At 46.1% G+C, this 17,332-nt stretch overlaps 2 pseudogenes; both read right to left on the minus strand.

Moving 5' to 3' along the window:
• Nucleotides 1-9,352: 9,352 nt before the first annotated feature.
• LOC112302007 (ferritin heavy chain pseudogene) lies at nt 9,353-10,114 on the minus strand (annotated as a pseudogene).
• A 4,711-nt stretch (nt 10,115-14,825) lies between these two features.
• Nucleotides 14,826-15,623, minus strand: LOC112302003 (ferritin heavy chain pseudogene; annotated as a pseudogene).
• Nucleotides 15,624-17,332: the final 1,709 nt, after the last annotated feature.

Consider the following 17,332-nt stretch of genomic DNA (forward strand, 5'->3'; position numbering starts at 1 on the left):
CAGGGAGAGTCTGTTCTCACCTCCTGACAGTTAATGTTTTTAATTTTGCAGTAATATTTCTATTTTTCAAAAACTTTATCTGTCTTCTAATTCCTTCTACGGTAGACATTTTTGTATTATAAATCCATTTTTTGCCCTTAAATTTCTGAGAATATGAATTTCAATTTGTGGTAAAATCCTCTTCTGTTTCCTGTGTTATATCTGGGTTCTCCCTGCCCGGGAGTACTTCTGTGTATTCATGGTCTGTTTTTCTTTTATCTTCCTCATACGTTTGGCAAACCTGTGTTCCTTCATAGTTAGGAACAAAGGACTTATGTGATCAACCGAGGTAATAAGCACGGATGTGATCTGGAGTTGTGATGTCCATTGCACTGCAGGGCTTCTGCTGGAGTGGAAGGCTGGAGTGTGCTGAGTTACTCAGTGGGGTTCCTTTATGGATACGTGGCATGGCTTATAGGTAGGAAAGTGCCCAAAATAAATATGATATTTCTGACATTGGTAGACAAATAGTTTTTACTTCTAGGTAGATGTGTCCTATTGTTTCCCTTCTCTGCATGTCAGCAATTGCCTTTAGCTCATTCACTGTCTTTGGGTTGTAGTTTGGGGAGATGAAAGGGGTCAGATGCCACAGTTGTGCAAATTTCACCTGGGAAGCCATCCAGTCCAGGACTTTTGTTTGTTGGGAGGTTTTTTGTTTTTGTTTTTTCATTAATGACTGCCGTGATTTCCTTAGTTGTAAGGCATCTGTTCAGCTTTGTAGTTTCTTCTTGATTCAGCTTCAGAAGATTGTATGTTTCCCAAAATTTATTCGTTTTCCAGATTGTCTAATTTGGTGGCATATACTGGTTCGTAATAGTTTCTTTTGCTACTTGCACACCTTAAGCATGGATATTATTGTGTCAGTCTCATCCTACCAGTGGGTGGATGAACAGTGCCCACTGGGGGTAAATAACACCTACTGTGCATGAGTGAGTCAGCACAGCAGGACGGACACTGCTGTGTTTAGAAAGGCCTCCTGGTGAGGTTGGGCTTGGGCCTGGTATCTGGGAACTTTGATTTGGGGAGTGTTCCCACCTTTCCTAATTGATAAGCATGTCAGTGTACCTAGAGTGGGTAAACAATATAGTTTATGCTGAACACATGTTTTGTTTCTGTGTGTATGAAGTGTTGCTACTTGCTAAGCCACGGGTGCCAAACACCCAGCCCCCGATATAAACCTGGAACACGGGGTCTATAAAGAGCCTCAGGGCCTCAGAGATATGTATGTGATGGTTCCACTTGGACATCCAATGGGCATCTCAGATTTTACATAATATGGAAGTCCCACCCCTTGGACAAAAGTCCTCATATTAATATACGGTGCTTCCATCAACCCAGGTATTCAATTCTAATTACCAGAACGTAGGTCGTTGTCCTCATCTCTCACTCTTCACCTCTGGCCTATAAGCAGAGCTTATCAGCTCTTCTAACCCATGTGGAATGTGTCCACATTTCTTCATTTTCTCAGTCACCACAGTAGTTCAACCCCAATTATCTCTCACATGGACCAGCTACAAGATCTCTTAACTGGCCTCCCAGCTTCAGATTTTCCCCACCCTCTAGATTCCATGAAGCAGTGTGTCACTGATAATGTACCCAGGAATTCATGGTACTTCATGTTCAGTATCAGAACTTTGACCTTCAGCCTTGACCTTGTATTTTTCAGTCCAATGGATATAATTTGGGGTTTGCGGTACTATGTGGCACTAATGGAAGAAAGAGTACAACAAAAACAAGAAACTATATTTGGGTGTTTTTTTAGGGTAATAGGCATGTCCACCATGGGGATCGTGGGAGGTCGCTCCCCATGTCCCTGGGAATGCCAGCCTAAGGCTCAGCTATCATGGCAGTTGCTCAGTGTGAGTTTGTCAAAGTGGTACTCTACAGGGAACTGGTCTGTGTGGCATGGGGAATTTAGCCCAGCCCCTGAATTGGAAAATCCAGTGCAGAATGAGTGGGCACACAGGAGGCACGCCCACTGATAGGTTCTCTTGTGGGGAATCAGACCTGCATTGTACCTAGGCTGCTATGAGGCTTGCTTTTGCTAATACTCCCTCACCCTGAATTTAGGCAGCAAATGTTTACTGCATATCTTTAAAGTAACTTCTTGAAGTCAGTGTTAAACCTCCCAAGTATGGAGTGTAACCAGTTCCACCACTTTCCTCCTTGATCTGCAACCTCCTTGTCTTTGAAGTAGTTAGCCACATTCTTTCCTTTGTTATCTCTAAAAGGCAATCACCTACTGGGAACCTGTGCTTATCACATGAGGACCTTCCTCTGTGTAATGTACCCAGAAAAGCAATAAAAGCCTATCCAGGCAGGGGTCTGGGTCCTCTCTCTCACTTAGAGAGTGGCCATACCTTCCCTTTTTCTCCACAGGACTTCTGTAGTCCACGTGAATTTGTTCATCGCAGCCACAAGACAGGGACTCCTTGGGCCTGGGTCCGCATCAGTCCTCTGCCAAGATGACTGCTGGGGTCTGTATCTTGCTACCCAGGTATTTTTAAGAAACCTGAACATTTGCATACTTTAGTAACCTAAAAATCTTCAGGTAAAATGTAAATAACCCTCTAATTCTTTCCCAATCTCATTCTCTTCCTTGTTCCTCCAGAGGCAAGCACACCAATAATTTTAGGGCCAGGGTTTGTATTTTCAACATGGACACGCATTTATTTTTGCCCGGGCCTCAGACCATCCATGTGTCCGTCCACTGCCATATACCACATGGTTTCTAAGGAGATGATAAATTCTGCAGTTTCCAGCGCTCCTCTAGGGTTTCAAGGAAAACCTTCTCACTCCATCCAGGGTCCAGGGCATTCCTGCTCTGTCCATTCAGGGTCCAGGGAAGACATATTACCTCCATTCAGCACCAGAAAATACCCCTGGGCTCCATCTACGGTCCGGGGAATACCCCCACCCTCCATCCAGATTCCAGGGAATATCCCCTCCGTGCATTCAAGGCCCAAGGAAACACAACCTCTCTCCATCCAGGTTCCATGTAATATGCTGTCCCTCCATCCACGGTCCCATAAAATAGACCCACGCTCATCCAGGGTTAAATGAATACCAAGGCCTCCACTCAGGTTCCTGGGTATATGTCCTCCCCCCATCCAGTGTCCAAGGAATACCTCCTCCCTCCATTCAGGGCCCAGGGAATACCTCCTCCCTCCACCCATGGTCCCAGTAACAGCCCCTCCTTCCATCCAGTGTCCATCACACACCCCCTTCCTCTATTCAGGGCCCAGGAAATACTCTTCTCTTTCAACCCAGGACTCCAGGATACCCGCTCACTCCATCTAGTGTCCTACAGAATCGCCCCACCCTCCTCCAGGGATCAGGGAATATGTGTTGGACACTGGTTGTGGAGATACACAGAAGAATCGAACGTGGCTCTGTTCTCAAGACACAACACAGAGTGACAGACCATTATACGTGCTCTCACATGGTTCGATCGTTAGGAATAACATGCCTACTGTCACTTAAAGTTTTACTCCCATGGTTTTGATTACTGTACCTTTTTCGAGTTGTCTATTTCTCTTTGGAAGCTTATGCTAATTCATTTTTATTACATATTTTATTGTTATTCTATGACAGTTGTCCCGATTTTCCCCCTTTGCCCTCCTCCAACTAGCCCACCCTCAATCAGTGTTTAGGAAGAAAACTAAGGATCAAATATCACAATGTACACTGATGTAATCAGCTTTAGAGGCATTCAGCTTGTGATTATGTAAACATGGAGTAATAACGGTGTCTACTTGATGTGTTGATTGTAATGATAGAATCATACATTAGACATAGAAAAGAAGTACATGATCACGTTTCTGGTGGTGACCACCTCCCCACGCCAACGTGCCTCTCGCTAAGGATCTCCTTCATCCCTCTCCAGAAGAGGAGAAGGGGAAACACAAGAAAGAAGCCCCTGGTGTAGATCCCCAGTTCCTACTTCATGGATGTGAAATGTATCATCAGCAACGTCTTTAGCCATGCGCAAATGGTAGTTTTGTGTGTGTCTGCTGCATTGTCCTCTGTCAGCCTACAGGAGGAAAAGCAAGGCTGACAGAAGGATGCTGCTTCAGAAGGAAGTAGCACTAAAAGCACCCTCAGTCAAGAGGCGTGGGGGGCCATCCCAATATACACATTTTGGATAGGAAAAAAGAACTACATGATCACTTTCTCAACCATGTAAAATTTTAATCTATATTTCCTTACATCAGTGTTTAGTCTAATTGTAGACTTTCCAAATTTCTTTGGGAGATTTCATGGGAGACCTCACTGTAAGAATCTGTTTAAATAGAAGAAACCTTGATTTGGTAGAATGTTTCTCATTATGTTCCAGTATTATGTAATAATTCATCCTTATACTTGTCTTCTACCTAAGGTTTCAAAACTATCTTTTCTGAGGGAAATCAATGATAAGCATGGGCTGGGAACCTCAAAATTCCAAGCAGGGAATATACATATGTGCAAATAAAATATTCCTGCCAGTTTTTCTTTAATGAGCAGTATCAAATGAAATAAAAACACATAATGAGAAAACGTAAGAGAAGATCATTTTTCAAATAATATGAACATAAGACTATATATAGCATGAGGTTTCTTTGAAATGTTTGTGGCCAGTGTTTATACTGTATTGGTACTAGTTAGGGTTCTCCAGAGAAACAGAACTGATAGAATGTTATCTACCCATCTGTCTGTAAACTAAAGAATTGGCTCATGTGGTTATGAAAGCTCAAAATCCCCAAATCTGCATTTGACGAGCTTGAGACCCGGGAGAGCTGATGTTGCAGGTCCAGTCCAAAGGCCAATAGGTTCAGGACTGAGGAAGTGAAGCTGGAGGCAGGGGAAAGAAACAGTGTTCCCCACTCAAAGGCAGTTGAGAATGAGGAGTTCCTTCTTGCTCAGAGTTGGCTCAGCATTTTTGTTCTATTCAGGCCTTCAACTGATTAGATGTGGCCCACCAATGGTAAGGAACACAATGTGCTTTACTCAGTGTACTATTCGAAATAGTCATCTCATGGAAAAACACCCTGACAGGCACATACAGAATAATGTTTGATTAAATATCTGGGTATACCCTGATCCAGTCAAGTTGAGATATAAGATCATCCATCACAGTATTTTTCATAATAAATGCAGAGTCAACAAATAAAAATTCTAGTGCTCTAATTTGGGAAGACTCTGTTTTGACTTTCGGTTCCCTTCACCCTTTGAAAATGTTAGAGAACTAATAGTTACACAACAGATCTTAGACAGTAAGTTCTGACTCAGTGTCAGTGATGAGCTTTCATGCATTCATTCATTCAATCTATTTCTATTGAGTACCTAGTATATGCCAGGTATCTTTATAGGTCCTAATATAAACACTTGTCCTACAAACTCCTCACATATGCATTTTTTTGCAGCTAAGTATTATTCAATGTTCTGTGTAATCTTTTTTAAAAAATTAATACATGCAGTAGGCTTCATGATATATTTTTATAAGGAAGCCGATCATAAGTAGCAGCAGTTGGAGACTTACTCTGTGTGTGTTTGCATACGTATAAAACTCATTTAATAAAGCAGCCGTGAAAAGTGATAGCAATCCAAAATCAGTATTATCTTATCAATCCTTCATATCATCTGTCTCTGGGCTGTTGACACTCTATTACCTCATTGTTACAGATAGTTTCTCAGTCAAATTTTTAGCAGCATCAGCCATATTGTACAGATAAAGAAGTTGTGATTGGGAGTCAGCAACGTGAGCAAGCAAGCCCACATCTTGTAATTAGCAGTGAGAGACACCGATCTGGAGTCCTCTCTCGGTAGTTTGGAAAGTTTGGCTGCACCATGAGCTCCTTCAGGGCAAACACTGTTTAACTTCTTTGATACTAAATTTCACATAGTAGGAGCTCAGAAACACTCATTAAAATGTTGAAGGCCTTATTAAAAGCTTTATTTTATTATTTCTCATCATGTCTCATTATTTTTCCAAATTAAAACAAGTGAATGGGACTGGATGTTGAATGTGTTTAATGTGGGTTTCCTTTAGAAGGAAAAAAAATCAGACACCCAATAGTGACAAATTATTGTTATAATTTTACTTTAATATGCACAAACATAAAACATGGTATAAAAATCTCTATGCTATAAAGTATGCCTTTATACCTATAAAACTAACAATTTATAAATATACTCAAATGAAACTATCATATTAAAACTAAGAAGATTCGGTTGCACTTCAGATTATGTTTCTTCTCTTAAATATAATCCCTTCTAGGAATACATTTGCTGTCTCTTCTCTGTATGGTGAGATTCAAGTTCTCTTTTGAGTGCCATGCCTTCATTCCCTGGTATGTGTGTACCATCTCAGGTCTCAGTCACTGTTCATTATGAAACAGTTGGCATATTTCAGTTCTTTGGATGATTCACAAAGTAAGGGTGCTTTCAGGTAGTGGAAGGAATTATTTTAACATTGTCTGGGGTTTTTTTTTATTAACTTGTGAACAGCAAAGTGATACACTACTCTGATGTAGTTATCTGGTTTCATGAAGTACCATTAAAGGTCTCACTAATTTCAATAACTCGAGGGGCTGAAGTTTCATTCTATTAAAGTATTTTTTATTTCACAATCATTTGAACAGGAAATTTTAAGAGGAAAGTTTAGGAAGCTGATGAAATCAGTCAATGTGACTATATGCATGGACATGGGACAATTGTGTTTTGTACACTTGGACAGGCCAGTGAGCAGCAATCACACTCAGCTTGAATCAAAAGTGGTGCAATGGTGCTCACTGTATCTGTGTGGCTGTGGTGACCTATAAAGAGAGCGAGATAATCCTGAAAGTGCTGCCAATAATTTTTCTCTGTTTCTCTTTTTTAAACTTCTTTACTGTTGACAATATTACACATTTTCCTCCTCTTTCCCCCTTTGCCCACCTCCACCTACCCCCACCCCCTTCCCTCTGGCCCTCACCATACTGTTGTAGTTCAGTTAGAGGTGAACTCAAGAACAAGTACAGATAAAGAACAGCGAGTTAGAATGACACGAACATACCATGTGTCTAATCAGTACCTATTCTGCACCTACTGTAAGTCCAGCTCTGTGCTGACTGAGTGCAACTGGCAGTGACTTGAATCTCATGGGCCCAAGAGTCTGTTTCAGTTCCCTGTGTTCACCAACAGAATATATATACATGTAATATCAAGAGAGTTGCTCATGAGTTGATAATAAGAATGTGCTGTGGTATATTTACCTCAAAATATTCACATGTATTCAATAATATTATATTTAAATTTTTTCTTTCTATTGTCACAAATAAAGAAAATGCTCCAGAAGTGCTCATACCTTTTCCTCCATAAGAATTCTGTTTAGGGAAAATATATTTGGTGCAATTATGTAAGTTATCCTACAGATCCAGAATTGTCGTGGTTACGGCTATAGATATTTTGTTTCACTAAAAGCAATTGTAAGTTTTTCCAAAAAAGTTAGGGTAAAAGTATAATCCTTATAAAATTTTTTATGCCTTATTGTAATATTGACCTGGAGTGTTAATAGAAGAAGTTTTTAATGTAATCATTTTTCTTCATGATTTGGCATGAGTAATTTCCTCTCATTTTTAGTTTTTTAACTTTTTCTCATACTCTCAATGGTTTATATGCTGATTTTCTCATTCATAAAAATATAACCTCAACTAGCCAATGTTGAAGCTCAGCAAAAAACACTACTTACAAAAGGAGGTTTTGTGTAGTGTTTTCTGTGTGCCATTCACATATATGACCTTCCTTCTGAGCTTTTCATTCTTCAGGTTTTGCTCCTGCTTGAAGAGTGAACAATGTCCTTTTGGTTTATTTCCTTGAAGGCTTTTGCCATTTTCCCAAAACCAAAAAACACACAAAGAAACAAAATCCCCTCAGTATTCCAGGTCAGTTAAACACATTTCGGGAATTTCAAATTCCTAGGAAATATCTGATTATTTAGTAGCTTTCTGCCAAAATGATTTTAAACTTAATTTATTTCAGTGTCAATCGATGGGTTGGGACACATTCTTTAGGTCAAATATAAACACTTTGCTTGTGCTTATGTGGATGGAGTTCTCAAGTTCTGGTTTCTTACATGACAAACCACTCAAGAGGAAAGGCTCATTGACCTGCCAAGGCCTGTCAGCTGTATGACTTGATTCTCCATTGGTAATGATATCCCTTGAGTTTGTCCAGCCAGAAAAGTGCTGATTTCTTCCAAACCATTGGCAGCGATGCCATTTATAGTGTGTGTGTGTGTGTGTGTGTGTGTATGTGTATATGTAAGCATGCCCCTATGTGTGTGTATGTGTTTACACACACACAACAACAAGAGGGATTGAGTGCAAAGACAAACCTAACATTAAGGACATGAATGAAATGTGTTATGGAGTAACTGGTGGCATTGGTGAGGCCAAAGGCAGCCCACTTCAAGGGAAGAGGCTGTTGAATGCCTCTCCCTCACCCAGTGTCCCACAGAATAGTCCATGTTCCTCCAGGGTTCAGGTAATGGGACCTCGCTTGATTCAGCATCCAGGGATAACCCTCCCTCCATCCAGGGCGGAGGGAATACCTCGTCCCTCTATTGTGGCCAAGGAAATACCCTCTCTCCATCCAGGGTCCAGAGAATACTCCATCCAAAATACTGGGTACCAGAGAATGCTCCTCCGTCCATTTGAGCCCGGGGAATACCCTCTCCCTCCATCCCGGGTCCAGAGAATACTCTACCCACAATACTGGGTACCACAGAAAGCTCCTCTCTCCATTTAAGCCCAGGGAATACCATCTCCCGCCATCCAGCATCCCAGAGATGCCCCATCCCTATGGCGAGGGATTAGGGAATGCCCCCTCCCTCCATCCACGGTCCACATAACACCTCCTCCCTCCACTCAGGGCCCAGGGAATACCCTCTCCCTCCATCCAGGGTCCCAGGATACCCCCTCGCTCCATGCACTGTCCCACAGAAGAGCTCCACCCTCCTCCAGGGATATGGGAATACCCAGTTCCTCCATCCAGGTTCCTAGGAGTACCTCCGCCCTCCATCCTCCCTGGAAGATCCCGAGCTGCTCCTGATGGGACATGGGTGACTGAAGTGACTGCTGCATGCCTGTTGTAAAACTTAAACGGCAAGGAGTTTGCACACACGAATCAAAGAAATGCCTTTACTTATTTAGCAAGCAATAACTTTTGGAAGTAACAACAAAACTCGAACATATAAACTTAACTGAACCTTTTCAAGGGCAATACGGCCATAGGCATGCTCGGCACGGGGACCAGGCGAGGTCACCCCCGCGGCCATCAGCAAAGCAGTCCAGGCTCAGTTCTTGCTGTCGTCCAGGGAGAGCTTGACGAAGAGGTACTCTGCCAGGCTATCTTCGGGGGCCCCCAGCTTGCGCAGGTGGAGGACACTTGCTGCCAAGCTTCTGATGAACTTCACATCCTGGCGCAGGTGCTGATGCTCCAGGAAATCGCACAGGTGGGCGTCGTTCTTGGTGGCAGCCAGGTGGAACAGATTGAGCAGGCTCTGGTTTACCATCCTCTCCATCTGCAGGGCGTATTTCATGGCCATCCGGCCGCTCTCCCAGCGGCTTCGGTCAGGCCTCCGGATATCGCCCAGGCGGATGCGACCCCCTCGCTGGTTCTGCAGCCGCAAGAGCGAGTGGGCTTGCCCCCATTCCTCCCTCCACTGCCACAAGAAGAAGGTGGCGAAGTGCTTCAAGGCCACTTCCTGGCGCTCGAAGTAGAAGGCCATGGACAGGTACACGTAGGAGGCGTGCAGCTCCAGGTTGATGTGCCTGTTGAGGGCGGCCTCGCATTCGTGGTAGTAGTTCTGGAGAATCAGCAAGGGAGGCGCGGGCGGCGGCAGCGGGGGCGGCGGGGGCGGCGGGGGCCCCTCCGTGGGCGGCTCCGGGAGCAGGGCGAGCGGTGCGGGCAGCAGCGCTAGCAGGTCCGGCTCTCCGGCCAAGAAGGCCAACAGAGCGCCATGACGAGGGCTGAGCGGCGGGCTGCGGATCGGGCGGCGACGCGGGCGAAGGCGGCTGTGGCTGTGGCTGCGGCGTGGGCCCCGGATCAGCCCCATGCTGGTCGCTGAGGGTAGCTGCAGGCTCGGTCAGCAGCGGTGGCAGTGGGCACCTCGGGAGGACCCCGCGGTGGGCAACCGGAGCTGCCGGACACGGGCGTCCTCAGGCGCTGGGCCGCAGGTGGCTGCGGTGGGCTCCCGGGCGGCGGCAGAAAATGGAAGATGGGGCCAGAAGACGGAAGGGGAGCAGTACTCTCGCGAGGGTTGGAGAGGGTGGGGTTCGAGAGGAGCCCCTGGGCGGGCCGCAGCGGAAGGGGGGCCTCCGGGGGGCGCTTCGGGGGGGGGGGGCGAGTGGGCAGAGCGCCATCAACATGTTGCGCGTTCCATCACAGCCTGGAGAACCTGCTCCGAGCACCTGACCTTTAGCCTGTTTTCCTCTGTTTCTTGTCCTCTGTGCTATTACAGTGGTCCCCACTTTTTGCCCCTTGTCCCGCCTCCACGCAGCCCCCACCCCCCACCAGGCCACTCCCATACCTTTGTGTGGGTCCAGGGCTCCTGCCTGTGTGTTCTTCGGCTAATCCCTTCACCTTCTTTTCTCCAGCACCCCGCCTGCCCCCCGCCACCTCCCCTCTGACAGCTCCCGGCCAGAGGTCCTCAAACCTTTCTCATTTTCGAAGGCATGTGAGTGATGGAAGCCTACTTCGTTATAAACCTTGATTTCTCTCTCCAGCTTTGCAAAGGACTGTGGAGTGATAAAGGTGAAAGGGGACTCAGGCTATTGAAAACACACTCCTTTCAGCCATTAGTGAGTTTATGATGATGAGGTAACTTTTGGGAAGGACCTAAGGATGGAGGGCCGGTTTCCAGGGGAACCAAGTGTGTTATTAGAGGCTTGGGGCTTTCAGGCCTTCATCCTGACCTCTGGGGAGGGGAGAGGTCCTGGAGGTTGATTTAATCAGGAACTTCCAATGCTTTGGTTAATCATGCCTATGGTAATGAGGCCTTCATTAAAACCCTAAAGGAAGGGGTTCAGAAGCATCCGGGTGGGTGAACACACAGAGGTCCTGTGACGGCCATGCAACTAGAGCAGTCAGGGAAGCTCCGTGTTCCTTCTCGCCTTACCTTGCCCATGCATCTCCTCCACCTGGCTGATCCTGAGTTGTATCCTGCTATAATAAACTGGTAATCTAGTCAGTAAACTCTTTTCCCGAGTTCTGTGAGCCGTTCCAGAAAATTGTCAAACTTGAGGAGGAGGTCACAGAAACTTCCAATTCATAGCCTGTTGGCCAGAAGCACAGCTGAGAACCTGACTTGCAAGCAGTGCCTGAAGTGCAGGACGGGAGGCAATCTCGTGGGACCGAGTGCTTAACCTGTGGGATCTGACTAACTCCAGGTAGTTCCTGTCGTTACTGAACTTTAGGTCTCCCAGTTGGTACATGGCAAGTTGGAGAATTGCTTGCTGTGGGAAAAAATGGACACATTTGTGCTCAGAAATGTACTCATCAGTAATGGACAACTTTATGCCAATGAATTCAACAATGCAGTGGAAATTACACTATAGGGTCACCTAGTGCATGAACTTAGATACCAAAATTCTAAATACAAATGTTACTAAAACAAAACCACGTGACCATGGTGTATACATGTAATCACGAATGTTCCTTCCAGAAGAAATATTTACCCTCAATAGCCTCGTAAATTGAGCTTGGCTGTATTCCCTGCTCTTGAAATGTTTTTGAATAGCAAGAGAAGGAGAGGTGTTCTTGGACTGTTTGGTAAAATTCACCCGTGAAGCTATCCAGTCCAGGACTTTTGTTGGTTGGGAGGTTTTTTTGTTTGTTTGTTTTTTTATCAACTGCCCTGGTTTCCTTAGTTATAAGCCATCTGTTCAGCTTTGCAGTTTCTTCTTGATTCAGCCTCAGAAGATTGTATGTTTCTCAAAATTTATTCATTTCTTCCAGATTGCCTAATTTGGTGGCATATGCTGGTTCGTAATAGTTTCTTTTGCTACTTGCACACGTTAAGCACGGATATTATTGTGTCAGTCTCATCCTACCAGTGGGTAGATGACCAGTGCCCACTGGGGGTAAATAACACCTACTGTGCATGAGTGAGTCAGCACAGCAGGACGGACACTGCTGTGTTTACAAAGGCCTCCTGGTGAGGCTGGGCCTCGGGCCTGGGATCTGGGAACTTTGATTTGGGGAGTGTTCCCACCTTTCCTAATTGATGAGCATGTCAGTGTGCCTAGAGTGGGTAAACAATATAGTTCATGCTGAACACTTGTTTTGTTTCTGTGGGGATGAAGTCTTGGTACTTGCTAAGCTAAGGGTGCCAACACCCAGCCCCCGATACATACCTGGAGAACTGGGTGTATAAAGTGCTTCTGGGCCTCAGAGTTATGTCCCTGATGGTTCCCCTTGGACATCCATGCGCATCTCAGGTTTCACATAATATGGCAATACCACCTTTCTACCCCAGATATGGTCCTGGCCAAAAACTCTGTAAATCAATAAACTGCGCTACCATCAACCCAGGTTTTCAATTCTAATCTGCAGAACCTAGGTTGTTTTCCTCATGTCTCACTCTTCACCTCTGGTCCGTAAGCAGAACTTATCAGCTCATCCAATCTGTGTGGAATTTGCCCACATCTCTTCATTTTCTCAGTCACCTCAATAGTTCAAGCCCCACTGCCTTTCACCTGGACCAGCTACAAGATCTCTTAAGTGGACTCCCAGCTTCAGCTCTCCCCCGCTCTCTACATTCTTAAAAGAACTGAGTCACTGATAATGTGCAGGGGAATTTATGCTACTTCATATTCAATATCAGAAATGTGACCTTCGGCCTTGACCTTGTACTATTCAGTCCTACGGAGATAATTTGGGCTTTGGGGTATCATGTTGCCCTAATGGAAGAAATAGTAAAACCAAAGGAAGAAACTGTATTTGGATGTTTTGTCAGGGTAATATGCATGACCAGCGTGGGGAAGGTGGGAAGTCACTCCATGTCTCTGGGAAAGCCAGCCTAAGGCTCAGGTATCATTGCAGTTGCTCAGGGCGAGCTTGTCAAAGGGGTACTCTGCCAAGATGGCTTCTGGGGTCTTCATTTTGGTACCCAGGTATTGTTTAGAAGCACTAACAATTGCATACTTTACTAAACTAAAAATCTTCAGGTAAAATGTAAGAAACCCTCTAATTCTTGCCTAATCCGTGTCTCCTTATTGTGTCTCTAGTGACAAGCACACCAATAATTTTAAGGCCAGGCTTTGTATTTTCAGCATGGACATGCATCTGTTTTCACTAGGGCCCCAGACCATCCACCTGACCACCCCTGCCATATACCACATGGTTTCTAAGGAGCAGATAAATTCTGCATTTTCCAGGGTCTCAAGGAAAACCCTCTCACTCCATCCAGGGTCCAGGGAACACCTGCTCTGTCCATTCAGGGTCCAGGGAATATATACTCCCTTCATTTAGGACCCAGAAAACACTGCTATCTTCATGTAGGGTGCAGGGAATACCTCAGCCCTCCATCCAGGGTCCAGGGAAAACACCCTCCCTCCTAACTGGGTGCCATGGAATGCCAGTCCCTTCATGCCGGGCTCAGGGAATATCCTCTGCCCCCAACCTGGGTGCCAGGGAATGTCCCACACCACTCCAGGGTTCAGGGAATACACTCTCCCTCCATTCACAGTACAGGGAATTTCCTTTCCTCCATAAAGGGTTCAGGGAATAGCTCCACCTGCATCGAGGGTCCAAGTTATACTGCTCCCTCCTTCCAGAGCCCTAGGGATACACCTTTCTCCATCCAGTGTCCCACAAAATAGCCCCACCCTCCTATAGGGTCAAAGGTGTATGCCCTCCCTCCATCCACGGTCCAGGGAATACTGCCTCCCTCCATTCAGGTCCCAGGGAATATGGCCTTCCTCCAAACAGGGTCCCAAAGAATGTACCACCCTCCTCCAGGGTTCAAGGAAAACAACTTCATTCCATCCATCTTCTAGATACCCCTCTCACCATCCAGGGTCCAGGGAACACCCCTCCCTCCATCCAGTGTCCCACAGAATAGCCTCACCCTCCTCCAGGACCAGGAAATACCCTTTCCCTCCACCCAGGGTGTAGGGAATAACTCCTCCCTCCATTCATGTCCCAGTGAATAACCCCCCCTCCATCAAAGCCCAGGATATCCACCGTCCTCCATCCACCGTCCAGGGAATACCCCCTCTCTGCATCCAGGGCCCAGGTAGTAGTCCTCCCTCAACCTGGGTCACAGAGAATGCTCCTCCCTCCATTGATGGCCTAGGGAATACTTTGTCCCTCCAATTGGGACCAAGAGAATACACTCTCCCTCCATTCAGGGCCCAGGGAATACTCCTTCCTCCATCCAAGGCCACAGCAAACCTCCTCCCTATACCCAGTGTCCCACAGTATGGCACCACCTTCCTCCACAGATCAGTGAATACTCCATATGTCCATCCAGGGTCCAGGGAACACCTCCTCCTCCATCCCTGAAGATCTCGAGCTGCAGGGCATGGGACATGGGAGACTGAAGTTATCCTGTACGCCTGTTATAAAACTTAAACAGCAAGGATTCTACACACACAAATCAATGGAACGCCTTTACTTATTCAGCAACCAACAACTTTTGGAAGGATTGATAAAACTCGAACATAAAAACTTGGCTGAACATTTTGGGGCAATATGGCAACAGGCATGCTCGGCGGGGAGACCAGGGCAAGTCACCCCGCATCTATCAGGAAAGCAGTCCTGGCTCAGTTCTTGCTGTCACCCAGAGTGAGCTTGTCAGAGAGGGACTCTGCCAGGCTGTCTTCGGGGGCCGCCAGCTTGCGCAGGTTGGTGATATGGTCCCCCAACTCGTGGATGAACATCATTTGCTCATGCAGGTATTGATGCTTGAGGAAGTTACAGACGTGGCCGTCCTTCTTCTCGGTGGCCAGCTGCTGCAGATTCAGCAGGCTCTGGTACACTCCCTTCGCCAGGTGAAAGGCGCTCTCCATGACCCTCAGGCTGCTCTCCCAGTTCTCTCCCTGAGGCCTGGAGATGTTGCACTGACCAAGGTTGCCGCCACGCTGCTTCTGCAGCCACAACAGCTTCTCCGCGTGCTCCCTCTCCTTGTTGGACTGCCGAAGGAAGAACAGGCTGAAGTGCTTCAAGCCCACGTCTTCACGGTCGAAGTAGGAGGCCATGGACGAGTACACGTAGGAGGCATACAGCTCCAAGTTGACCAGGTTGTTGATGGCGGCCTCACACTCGGGATCATAGTTGTGACGCACATGCCAGGGCGTGAATGCTGTCGCCATGTCCAGTAGCGCAGGTGCGGGGTCAGGGCACCAAAGGCAAGATCTCCTACAAGCTGGAGCTGGACTTGCTGGGTAGCCTTGCCGCGTCTGCCCTATGACTCAGCAACACCACAGAGGGGTGGTGCTTCAGCGTTCAGCAGCAGGCGGCTGGTGGTTGGCTCTGAGATGGAACCGGAAAATGGAAGGTGGGACCTGGAGACAGAAAAAGTGACCAATTCTCGCGAGAGTTCGGGAGAGCGCTCGAGGAGAATCCCTGCCCGCTGAGGGGGCGTGGCAAAGGGGGGCTTTAGGGGGGGTACAAGTGGGCTATGAACCAGCCACATGTTCCAAGTTCTATCACAGCCTGGGTGAGGCGGGGGGGAGTCTGTTCTCACCTCTGCATGTTTAATGTTTTTAATTTTGCAGTAATATTTCTATTTTGCAAGAACTTGATCTGTCCTCTAATATCTTCTATAGTATACATTTTTGTTTTATAAATCCATTTTCTTCCCTTACATTTCTGAGAATATAAATTTGAAATTTTGGTAAAATTCTCTTCTGTTTCCTGTGTTATATCTGGGTTCCCCGCACCCGGAAATAGTTCTGTGTATTCATTGCCTCTTTTTCTTTTATCTTCCTCGTACGTTTGGCAAACCTGTGTTCCTTCATAGTTAGGAATAAAGGACTTCTTTGATCAACCGAGGTAATTTGCAGGGATCTGATCTGGAGTTGTGATATCCATTGCGCTGCAGGGCTTCTGCTGGAATGTAAGGCTGGAGTGTGCTGAGTTACTCAGTGGGGTTCCTTTGCGGATACGTGGCATGGCTTATAGGTAGGAAAGGGGCACTCCTTGTGGCCAAAATAAATATGACATTTCTCACATTGGCAGACAAAAACTTTTTACTTCTAGGTAGATGTGTCCTATTGTTTCCCTTCTCTGCAGGTCAGCAATTGTCTTAAGCTCATTCACTGTCTTTGGGGTGTAGTTTGGGGAGATGAAAGGGGTCAGATACCACAGTTGCGCAAAATTCACCTGGGAAGCCATCTGGTCCCGGACTTTTTTTTGTTCGGAGGTTTTTTTGTTTTTCTTTTTTTTTTCTTTAATGACTGCTTTGATTTCCTTAGTTGTAAGACATCTGTTCAGCTTTGCAGTTTCTTCTTCTTCATACAGCTTCAGAAGATTGTATGTTTCTCAAAATTTATTCATTTCTTCCACATTGTCTAATTTGGTGGCATATACTGGTTCGTAATAGTTTCTCTTGCTACGTGCACACCTTAAACCCAGATATTATGGTATCAGTCTCATCCTACCAGTGGGTGGATGACCAGTGCCCACTGTAGGTAAATAACACCTACTGTGCATGAATGACTCAGCACAGCAGGACGGACACCGCTGTGTTTAGAAAGGCCTCCTGGTGAGGTTGGGCCTGGGCCTGGTATCTGGGAACTTTGATTTGGGGAGTGTTCCCACCCTAGTGTCGATGTGCCTAGAGTGGGTAAACAATATAGTTTATGCTGAACACATGTTTTGTTTCTGTGGGTATGAAGTCTTCGTACCTGCTAAGCCAAGGGTGCCTACACACTCAGCCCCCGATACAAACTTGGAGCACTGGGTGTATAAAGTGCTTCTGGGCCTCAGAGTTATGTCCCTGATGGTTCCACTTGGACGTCCAATGTGCATCTCAGATTTTACATTATATGCAGTACCATCCCTGGACAAAAGTTTTCAAATGAATAAACAGTGCTTCCACGAACCCAGGTATTCAATCCTAATCACCAGAACCTAGGTTATTTTCCTCATCTCTGAGTCTTCACCTCTGGTCCATTAGCAGAGCTTACCAGCTCATCCAACCCATGTGGAATATGCCCACATTTCTTCATTTTCTCAGTCACCACAATAGTTCAACCCCCACTGTCTCTCACCTGGACCAGCTACAAGATCTCTTAACTGACCTCCCTGCTTCAGATCTCCCACACTC

The sequence above is a fragment of the Desmodus rotundus genome, chromosome X (genome assembly GCF_022682495.2).
Source record: "Desmodus rotundus isolate HL8 chromosome X, HLdesRot8A.1, whole genome shotgun sequence".
Taxonomy (NCBI): domain Eukaryota; kingdom Metazoa; phylum Chordata; class Mammalia; order Chiroptera; family Phyllostomidae; genus Desmodus; species Desmodus rotundus.